Source organism: Crotalus tigris, unplaced genomic scaffold (genome assembly GCF_016545835.1).
Source record: "Crotalus tigris isolate CLP2741 ecotype Arizona unplaced genomic scaffold, ASM1654583v1 scf7180000017632.1879674, whole genome shotgun sequence".
NCBI classification, from domain to species: domain Eukaryota; kingdom Metazoa; phylum Chordata; class Lepidosauria; order Squamata; family Viperidae; genus Crotalus; species Crotalus tigris.
In genome coordinates, this window is record NW_024096526.1 from 107,559 (window position 1) to 118,243 (window position 10,685).

Sequence of the window (10,685 nt, forward strand, 5' to 3'; positions counted from 1 at the left end):
GTTAGAAGAGAAAAAGAAGACAAGCAGCATCAAGGTGGACAGATGGAATTACATTGGTGATGGGTCTCAAAGGTGCTTTTTTCTTTAAAGGGCAATTGAGGAGGAAGAAGAAAATGATTAACTTCTCATCCAAGAAGCTTTATAGGTTCTGATGGGGGAATGGAAGGATAGGTACTGAGCTGTGGTGGCACACTGGTTAGAATTCATTTTGTTGTTGTTAATTGCGAAGTCGTGTCCGACCCATCACGACCCCATGGACAACGTTCCTCCAGGTCTTCCTGTCCTCTACCATCTTCTGGAGTCCATTTAAGTTCACACCTACTGCTTCAGTGACTCCATCCAGCCATCTCATTCTCTGTCGTCCCCTTCTTCTATTCATATTGCAGGCTAATTCTGCTGATTGCTGACTGTCAGCAGTTCGACAGTTCGAGTCTCACCAGCTCAAGGTTGACTCAGCCTTCCATCCTTCTGAAGTCAGTAAAATGAGGACCCAGATTGTTAGGGGCAATGTACTGGCTCTGTAAACTGCTTAGAGAGGACTGTAAAGCACTATGAAGCAGTATATAAGTCTAAGTGCTAGTGGTAGTGCTACTGACAGTTGAGACTAGATGGTTGGGAAGTGGAAGGATAGATTTTGATAGGATGGTGGGGAAGGATGGAAGGATTGCATTTCTTTGCAGTCATTTGGTCATTAGCACTCTTTGAAAACTGTTGAGGCCAGTTGGGGGTTTATGATAATGGGTGCATTGTTGATGGAGCCAAGGGACCACATTGGAGACAGATCCTCCTAGAGCAGGGGTAGGCAACCTTGGCTCTTTTATGACTCGTGGACTTCAACTCCCAGAATTCCTGAGCCAACTCAGGAATTCTGGGAATTGAAGTCCACAAGTCATAAAAGAGCCAAGGTTGCCTACCTCTGTCCTAGAGAATATCAATCTATGCTGTCACCAGATAGAAGGCACACCATCGGTCAGTTACATAGTAGTCCTCTCTTGGTCCTTCTCCACTTCCACATGCCTTCACATCATCTTTCATCTCATCCTCTGCTCTGCCCACGAGAGAGGCAGAATTTACTCACCCTGAACTGTTGCTAAGTTAGTAATTTCCCCCTTATTCCAACACTGTCCAAGAAAAGCTATTAGATTATCAACCATTTAATTGTTGTCCACACATTCATACATGTGCTTGTTTTCAATTCCCTTTTTAGAAAACAAACTCTCCAGTTAAGGAAAAGGTGGAGCTGTTTTAACGCTCCTTCCAAGACTATGCCAACACTTTTCCACAGTCTGACAGGGCATGGTTTGATTTCTCTGCATCCCTAAAATCCTCACAAGCAGGAGATGAAGACTGAAACTTCTCCCACCCATCATAACACACAGGGTGAGTAACTAGTTTATTTTTGTTGGTTCTAAAACTCTTCCCAATTATCCGCTCCTAGCATTTGAGGAGAGGGGAAAAATACTCTCCCTGTTGACTTTCTACATGCCAGCTATGATTTTTTACACCTTGATCATCTTCCCACTCCATCACATTTATCTTACGTGAGCTAAAAAAAAGTCCAAACTTCCCAGCCTTTTCTCATAAAGAAATAGAAGCATGAAGCATAGAATGACCATATGCCATCACATTTCAGCAATGTGATGTTAGGAAGGGCTGGAATGTCTGCAGGTATGAGGTCAAAAACACGCAAGATAGCAGTCACAACCATCAAAGCCCCACTCTACTCTTATACCCGAGTGGTTGTAGCTCTCACAACTTTTTAAAGTCTTCAGTCATGGACACTCCTGAGGAAGGGGGTCAAAAACGGGGCGTGAACAACAGCAATGGTAGGGGTACAGGTAGGCCTCAACTACCCTGACCTCAACTGGGAGACAAACTCTGCACCAAGTGGAAGAACTTACAACAGTTCATTTAGTGACTGTTCAAAGTTACAACTGTATTGAAAAAAATGAGTTATGACCATTTTCTCACATTTATAACCATTGCAGCATCCCCCATTGTCACATGATGAAAATTCAGAGTCTTGGCAATTGACTTATATTTATGACAGTTGCAGTGTCCTGAGGTCATGGGATCCCCTTTTGCGACCATCAGACAAACAAAGTCAACGGGGAAACCAGATTTACTTCACAACTGGGTTACTAATTTAACAAAGGCAGTGATTCACTTAACAACTGTGGCAAGAAAGGTCGTAAAATGTGTCAAAATTCACTTAACCAATGTCTCACTTAGCAACAGAAATGTTGGGCTCAACTATGGTCGTAAATCGAGGACTGCCTGTATTTGATGCTACCGAAGCAAGGAGGTGGGTGGTGGGTGCAGCACTGGGGTCCAGAACTGAGCGAAGGAGCCAGTGGCAGCAGAGGAAAGGGTTGGAGCTGAGCAGGAGAAGCAGGAGGGGTTCATCTGAGCTCTCGCCTCAGGATGGGCTTGCAAAGTTTCAAGGACGATCCAACTCAAGCCCACACAAGTGACCTTCAGGGCATCCCACAAATGTGTGGATTTTTATCGCCACATGTTCAATAAGCAACCTTTGGACATCGGATGGTAATACATCATTTTCTGTTGCATTTCAAAGGGTGAGACTCTGCTTCCAAATCCTTGGGAAACAAAAGTTGCAATTAATTCATGCCCTGAATCCAGAATTTGCCAAGTGGGTGGGGAGGAAAAGAGAAGAAGGATCATCTGCTGGTCAACAGATGGGAATTTAATGAAATTGCTGAAGGAAAGCTACCAAGTACCAGCTAAGTGTATGAAATGTGAAGGTGATCAAAGGTAGTGCATCCAAATTGGATTAAAGATAAACATACCGCTTATTTCCCTAATAAGACAGAGCAAGATGAAAGACTTGCCACAGGGCACCACTAGAGGTTCAAAAATCACTCCCCAGAAAACTGCCAGTAGCTGATAATTAAGAGAGTTCCTGAGAGGATTGTTTTGTTTTATTTTTTCAGTGCATTTTGGATGGGTGGGGGAGAGAAGAATTTCATCACAAATTCAGACAGAAGATGAAATCCAGAGAGAATTCTTTCTCTAGCTTTCTAAGAAAAACGAGCAGATTTTTCTGAAGGTTACAGTGCTTATACAGATCACACAGCTTGGAAAAGTACCACACGCTCACACACACATAGCCACATACTGTATTCACCCTAAGGAAGATAATTTATTCCTGAACAGAAATGAGAACATAACAAAGAGATCAGTGAAATGTCACATGTGATTCTCAATGTTTACATTTATACTGCAGAAATGCAGGCAGTCCTCTCTTAAGGTAACTGGAACTGGCAACTCTGTTGCTTAGTCATAAAGCACAATGTTACATGACTGCACTGACTTATGATGGCATTTGCAACAGTTCCTGTTGCTTTCATTAGGCAGTAAAAGCCAACACTGGTTTGTCAAAAACAGATCATGCCAGATAAATCTTATTGCATTCTTTGACCAAGTGACAAAATTAGTGGACCAGAGGAATGCTGTGGATATAATTTACTTGGACTTCAGTAAGGCATTTGACAAAGTAGACCACAACCTACTACTTGATAAAATAGAAAAATGCGGGTTAGACAGCATCACCACCAGATGGATCCGTAGCTGGCTGACCGGCCGTACTCGGCGTGTGGTCCTCAATGGAAACGCATCTACATGGAGGGAAGTGTGTAGTGGGGTGCCTCAGGGCTCTGTTCTGGGCCCAGTGCTCTTCAACATCTTCATCAACAATCTGGACAAGGGGATAGATGGGGAACTCATCAAATTTGCAGACGACACCAACCTGGCAGGAATAGCCAATACTCCAGAAGACAGGCTTAGGATACAGGAGGATCTGAACAGACTTGAACACTGGATGCTATCTAACAAAATGAAATTCAATGGTGAAAAAAGTAAGGTTCTACATTTAGGCAAGAAAAACCAAATGTACAGATATAGTGTAGGGGGTACCTTGCTCAACAGTAATAACTGTGAGAGGGATCTTGGAGTCCTAGTGGACAATCATTTAAATATGAGCCAGCAGTGTGCTGCAGCTGCCAAAAAAGCCAACACAGTGCTAGGCTGTATTAACAGAGGAATAGAGTCAAGATCACGTGAAGTATTAATACCATTTTACAATGCCTTGGTAAGACCACACTTGGAATACTGCATCCAGTTTTGGTCACCATGTTGAGACTCTAGAAAGAGTACAGAGAAGGGCAACAAAGATGATTAGGGAAATGGAGGCTAAAACATATAAGGAATGGTTGCTGGAATTGGGTATGTCTAGTTTAACGAAGAGAAGGACGAGGGGGGACATGATAGCAATGTTCCAATATCTCAGGGGCTGCCACAAAGAAGAGGGAGTCAAGCTATTTTCCAAAGCGTCTGAAGGCAGGATAAGAAGCAATGGGTGGAAACTAACCAAAGAGAGAAACAACCTAGAACTAAGGAGAAACTTCCTGGCAGTTAGAACAATTAACCAGTGGAACAACCTGCCTCCAGAAGTGGTGAATGCTCCAACAATGGAAGTTTTTAAGAAGAGACTGGACAGCCATTTGTCTGAAATGATGTAGGGTTCCTGCCTGAGCAGGGGGTTGGACTCGATGACCTCCAAGGTCCCTTATCATTATTATTATTATCCTCCTGCCAACTTCTCCATTGACTTTGCTTGTCAGAAGCTGGCAGTGAAGGCAGTCGCAAATGGCAGTCACATGGCTAAGGTGTGTTGCGACCATTGTAATTGTGAGCTAGACTCCAAGCACCTGATTCATGATCTTGTGACTGCAGGGACACTGCAATGGCCACAACTATAAGGAAGTCCCCTTGTTCAGCAACTTCATAACTTTGAACTGACATTGAACAAGTGGCTGCTGAATGAGACTAGCTGTATTTTTTTGTAGTTAAGTACAAGATACAACTCTATATGTACACCACATGAGATGAATTATAGCTAGTTGGTGGCTTGTTTATGAGCTGTTCCCAGCTCCTTTCCTTGAGGGAAGTTGAAGACAGTGGTTCAAACTTCTTTTGACAGAAAAAAAATGGTAATGGGGTTATTGTCCAGCAGGGATGATGTCCTATTGAAGCGAGAGCCATTTAGGCTGTCTGGCTGAAGATAAGTCTTGCTTAAAGCGATCCAGTGGTAGAAATAAACTTCTTACCTTTTCCATTTATCCTGCTGAGGAATTGAGAATATAGTTCAGCTATAATTCAATTGTGGTAGTGCATAAGTGGATCATTGAACAAATCAACCCAGAGTTCTCACTTGAGGCACAAATCACCAGAGTCAAATTATCATACTTTGATCACATTATGCAAAGACCAAGCTCTCTGGAAAATGCCCTAATGTTAGGAAAGATGGAAAGAAAAAAAAGATGACCAGCAGCATCACTGATACATTGATAACTGATTAGACCCACCATTTGAAGATCATGTTAAGAGACAGATCATTCTAGAGAAAATCTATGTGGTCAGTAGGAGGTAACGCCAACTTTTGGGTATGGGATCATCAAAGGAAACCGACTGGCAAGCCAGAAGAAAGACTATCCATGTGAATATTCAGCTAATGAATTTCATTTCGCCCAAGAGATGATCATGGTTAATTATGTAAAATCAGAAATGTCTATTGAGATCAATTTGCTATAATTACTAAGTGGAATCTTCAAACTTAGAGGCAGCATGTCTCTGAACAGAGTTGCTCTAGACCTTCTCAATTTATTTTTAGCCCTAACCCAGGATGTAGGCGTGAGATGAATAACCATATGTTCCCCCTTTCCATTCCACTGTACAGAAATCAATTGGATTAGCTCCTGAACGTTTCTTGAACCCTACTGTTCAAAGAATGCCATGCTTTACATACCGTGCTAACCCAGAAACAAGTTAAACGTAAAAAAAAAAGCTTACCATATGTGATCTCAGCTAGTATAATTTATAGAGCATGATTTATGTCTGGTTGCATTTTGCAAAGCTAGCCATTTTGCAATCTTTAGTTAAAATATACTAGACTGTTTCTGAATGTTAGTTTAGGGAACAGAGGAAGACTGCAAAATGTTCATCTCTCTTCTAGTAGTTTGCCAGCACCTCTTAAAAATGCTGCCTAAAACAGCTCGTTCATTTTGCCTAATAGTAAGGCCAGCCTTAACTTGCTAATGCATCTCCTAGATCTGCAGCAAACTGTGGTAATGCAAAAATGATGATAACATCATCATAAGCACAACTGAGCCCAAAACATCTGTTGTTCAGCAAGACATTTCTTACGTGAGTTTTGTCCCATTTTACGACTTTCCTTGCCACAGTTGTGAAGTGAATCACTGCACCTGTTAAATTAGTAACACAATTGTTAAGTGAATCGGGTTTACCCGTTGACTTTGCTTGTTAGAAGGTTGCAAAAGGTGATCGCACTACATCAGTCATAAATATGAGTCAGTTGTCAAGCATCTGAATTTTGATCACATGACCATGGGGTGCTGTAATGGTTGTAAGTGTGAAAAATGGCCATAAGCAACTTTTTTGAGTGATGATGTAACTTCAAATAGTCACTAAACAAACTGTTGTTAAGTTGAGGACACCCTCTATTGCCTTTACATACTTACCTTCCAACATCTGACACAAGTATATAGGAGATGATATTTGCTTGCTGACATAGTTATACATGCTCCCCCCCCCATCTTCCCTGCTGGGTTTCGCCTCAGGGTATCCTTTTCAGAAAAAAATAATACTGGAAGGACCTGCCCCAGCTGTCCCTCTCAGGAAAGCACAACTCTTGATGCCATGTGGTTAATCAAAAGAACTTTGCAATAAAGTCAAGCAGAATCTAATATTCCTGCGCAAAGCACCAAGCTATTCTTTCCACTTTGAAACCCAACCCTCCCCGACCAGTCAACCAGCAGCTACCGTAATACAGTGCCGCAAGGTTGTTTTGAGAAAGATGAGGTAGATAATGGGTCATCCTTAGGGCGCAGCAACCTTGAAGTCAGGCTGGAATCGGCTGGGAAGGAGTTCGTTCCATCTCAGAGGACGATCCCCCTCCTTAACTCCCATGAAGTTATTGCAAAAGTGAAAGCATGCAAAAAATGCTCTCCCATAGCCTCTTCCTTCCCCTCCCCCAGAATGGCAGGGTACCAAAAAGGTGACCTGACAAATACACAACTCCTTACCTTAGCAAAGTTCTGATGGACCCTCCACAGTACAAAAAGTACTTCTCATCCAGTTCTGATGGCTGCTTCCTCCATGGTCATGTGACTGCATTTCAGGCACTCAATGACAGGCCTACATTTATGGCCTTTTGTAGCATCCCACAGTCACATGAACACAATTTATGAACATAACAAACAATGGTTTGTTTGACCACAACATTCGCTTAACAGCCACTGCAAGAAAAGGTCATAAAATCAAGTCGATCACATGATAACCTGTTTTACAACCATTACAACTTACAACATAAAATGGGGAGGCTCCATTGCAAGCATTAGTCGAGGTCTACCTGCACTGATTTGTGTTTATTGTTGATATGAGCCAATGAAATGCCTCTTACAGAAACAGGTTCTAATGGTGCTCAGGATCCTACCTGAGGCAAGTTTAAAAGTGAGATGTGAGGCGCTATAAAGATTGTTCAGAGTCCCTGCCAAAATTCATCACCTCAAACCCCAAGCACAGTGCGGTCACGTTCACACAATGCACACAACCAAGTCAGCTGCATGAAAGATGCTAAGTGAAAATAGCATGCGTTTCATTTTTGGACAGGTGTCAGTGGCTTAACTTAGTTAATAGTCCTATGTTCTAGGATAATTTCAAAAGCCAAGTTAAATGTGTTCTTATGAATGTTGCCAGTGAGAGGTGCTCCCTATCTAACATACAGGTGATCCTTGACTTACAACAGTTCATTTAGTAACCATTTAAATTTACAATGGCAATGAAACAAGTGCTTTTCACACGACTGTTGCAGCATCCCCGGGGTCACACGATAAAAATTAAGACACTTGGCAACTGGCTCATATTTATGACGGTTGCACTGTCCTGGGGTCATGTGATCTCCTTTTGCAAACGTCTGACAAGCCAAGTCAATGGGGAAGCCAGATTCACTGTGACAAGAAAGGTCATAAAATGGGGCAAAACTCACTTAACAACTGTCTCATTTAGCAACTGGAATTTTGGGCTCAATTCTAGTTGTATGTTGAGGACTATCTGTACTTCACGCAACTGCCAGTGTTAATTTTAACCTGCAAGAATTGGAAAACATTTCCACCACTGAGATTAGTGTATGTCAAGGTTACAAAAAAACAATAAGCAACTCTGAGATGGTGTTTGTCACTGCACTTATCAGATGGCCTGCAAAAAAGAAAAAAGAAAAGAAAGAAAGAATATGTTTTCCAAAAGTACAGAGCTGTAGGGTTATATCAGATATCCTGGAATGAATGTAAGTGTCATCAGGACTGAGAGGTTCTATGTATCAAAGCAGAGAAAGACGTAGGGACCCCAGCAATTTGTCATCAGAAACTTCAGCAAAGAAGAGGGGAGCCAGCCTTGAGGGGGGAAAGCAACAATATCCTTCCATCATCACACAACTGCCACCACTCAGACATACTGCTTATTGCCTCTGATCATGCTTCTGTCTGCCTTGCAGGAGGAAAGCCTGAATTTCCCTGCCCATTGCAGCAGAATGTGGGCAGCATCAATACGTTCTCTGTATAGTAATGTATGAATGCTATGCAAAAGTTAGACAACTAATGTGGAATGCACCATGGCAGTAATGCAAGCTGAAACAGAGACCTGGAATCTGTTACTGATTCATTACTTCACCAAGATACAAGTGATCCTCAACTTACAACCATTTGTTTAGTAATCGTTCAAAGGGACAACAACACTGGAAGGAGGGACTTACAACCTCTTCTCACATTTATGAGCATTGCAGAATCCCCATGGACACCTGATCAAAATTTGGGCACTTGGCAACTGTCCTATATTTACGACAGTTGAAGCATCCCGGGCACATGTGTTTGTCATTTGTGACCTTCTCAGCTGGCTTCTCTCAAGCAAAGTCAATGGGGGAAGCTGGATTCACTCAACAACTTCTGTGATTCACTTAACAACTGCAGTGACTCACTTAACAGCTATGCCAAAAATGCCTGATTGTTTTTACTGAAGCCATGTTTCAAATTGAATTTTTCAATTAATGGGACCAGTGATGGTGGGGAGGATATAGGTGATACCCCTAGAACAGACATGTCAAACTCAACGTATCGGGACGGTTTTGCCATTGCCAGCAATGGGGTGGGTGTGGCTTCCGGATGACGTGTTTGGCTCGTGGGCTGGCAGTTTGACACCTCTGCCCTAAAATAATATGCAAGGGCTCCAGGCACACCATTGCAACCACATCTTGACTTTTTTGACCATACCTTACAGAGACTCCCGTTTGAGGTTGTACAGAACTTGAGGAGATCTTGCAAAGACAAAGCTTCTAGGTCCCATTAGATGGCACTGTTAATAAATGGGACCCAGAGCAGACCTACCTTGTCATTTCTTAAAGTCCAGCTAGATATGACTGGAGATAGTCAGTCCCACAAATATCCCATCTCTATGCCCTCTTGGACTTTACAGGTAACCGTGAAGTCTACTGGTCACTTATGCAGCATCATTAATGTGGACAGATTGAGGCACACCCAATATTATGTTACTATGTTCTGAATCAGCTGTAGCTTCCATGTACCATCTGAAAGTGACTAGTGACACTACTGATAGTTCTCAATTTATGACCGGTTGCTTAGCAACTATTTTAAGTTACGATGGATCCCCCCCCTCCAAAAAGCTACTTAAGAGTCGGTCCTGAAGTTATGGCCACTGCAGTGCCCCTCTATTTATTTACCCTGAAGATTGACTATAGGGATGCTGCAGTGCCCCCCACCTATTCCCCCCCATCTGGTGCCCACAGGGTTTGAGACTACTTCCCACCCCATCGGGCCCCACCAATCCCCCTACTTACCTTTTGAAAATCTTTGGAGCTACGGAGCTTGGGTTAGGGAAACACAGTTGGTTGCATAGTTGTACGATATGATTCTAGAAGTGGCCATCATTTTCCAAGTGGCTGCATTGAGTTATGGGCAGGTTCCATTACTGTCGTAGGTCAAGGACCACTGTATTTCATATGTTCAGTGCTCCAGGCTCAGGAACATATTATCCAGGATAGGCAAAGTTCTCCTAAATGTTGACTGCAATACCCCTGTGTGTGTGTGGGTGTTTTAAATCAAAGTCCCAATTTTCATGAGATTACCAATTTTGACAGTGTTCTCAAACAAAACCTCATGACACCTGGCAATCTCATGAGATCACCAGCATTTTCAAAAATACTTTGATGTCCATGCCACATTTCTGCTGTGTTGTCTGTCCAATCAGGCACTGCTACCAATTCCCTCACTGCTAAGAATTAACACCATTTCCCCAGCATGCCTCACTCTTCTTGCTTTCTATGTATTTTCTTTCTATCCTAAATATAATTCTCTTATAATGGGCCATTTAACAAGGGTCCATTTGCCACAAACAACTTGAGACATTAATCTTATTAGCCAGCACTCATCTACATGCAAAAACAAATAGATACATTCAATCTTTTGTTTTCTGTGGGCAAAAAATTTTAAGAAAATAAAATGTAAGGTACATGGGGAGGGGAAGACAGGGAGAGAGAAAGGAGAGACAATTGCAAGGAAAATTCCTTAGAGATTTGT